Source organism: Argiope bruennichi, chromosome 7 (genome assembly GCF_947563725.1).
Source record: "Argiope bruennichi chromosome 7, qqArgBrue1.1, whole genome shotgun sequence".
Taxonomy (NCBI): domain Eukaryota; kingdom Metazoa; phylum Arthropoda; class Arachnida; order Araneae; family Araneidae; genus Argiope; species Argiope bruennichi.
Genome location: NC_079157.1, coordinates 70,329,856 through 70,331,120, shown reverse-complemented (window position 1 = coordinate 70,331,120; position 1,265 = coordinate 70,329,856).

Sequence of the window (1,265 nt, the reverse complement as noted above, 5' to 3'; positions counted from 1 at the left end):
ACTTTACAGATACAGTTAATTCAAAATCAAAACTCTATTTTTCTATATCTTTTATCCCATTTTAATAACAAATCAAGAAATTAAACTTCATGAATTGCTCAATAATAACTCAATTCGAATGAAGCATTTTAATTATTATAAAAAAATCATTTCTTCAAATGAGCGAGAAAATTATTTAAAAGAAGTAAAACCAAACAAATAAACTTGGCACAGAGAAGTGAACGAGCCTCCCAGTAGGAAAAGTATCCAGACCGGTGAAGAAGTTGTTCGTGTCAATCATCCTGGAGGAGGCGTGGCTATGCTTGAGGGTTCGTATAATAAGTAAAAGTGACGAAGTTGTCCTCTTTTCAGCGCATGCGTAAGGAGTGACGACAACAAAATGCGAGTTCCTTTTATAACCTCGGTAGGACAACTTCGTCACTTTTGGCAGCGTGCCAAATTTTGACTTACAACCGGGAGTAAATGCCGTGGAAAATTCAGAAATTACGTGCATCGGGAAAACAGATGCAGTTTGTAATGCAAATTGAAATAAGCTCGTTAAAATGCAAGGATTTCAATATTTTTCAAGTGAAGGTGAAGAATGCGAATTCAATTCTTGCGAAAATCAATAATTTTTTGATACTTATTTTCTGATACTTAATAATTTTTTTGATAATTATTAAATAAAAAGTAACTAAAATAAAAAAATTTCTTTATTGACCTAAGTAGTAATGGAATTTTAAAAAAATTTTTACTTTTTTTTTTACGTAGTACGCTTTATATCATAAAATATCATTTATTTAGAGTCTTTTGTTAAGTTTTTGGGAAGTACATAATGTTTGGGGTGAATTAAAAATATATTAAAAATTTTGAAGATTTGTCGAATTTATCTATCGAAAGTATGAGTGGGTTGTGTATAATTTTTAACAAGTCTATGGTTAAATGACTTTTTCTCACTTTATGACTTTTTCTGATGATTATTATTTCTTTTGGTCAGTTATATCATATGCGGATTTCTTGTTTCTATATATAAAAAAGAACCAATTCAATTTTTAGGAAATTCAGCTTATTGTTATATCTGATTTCGAAGATTTTTTGTTCACATGGCGTATAATATTATATGCATAATGAATGCATACGTAATTTGGCAGAATTATTGAAGAATTAGATGATTAGGTTATTTAGTTAAAAGTAATTTTGTAGTTTAAGGAAATAATAGTAATAAAGCTCTACAGTTGATTGTCATTTTTTAGACTTTCATGTTTTGAAATTACTTTTATATTTTA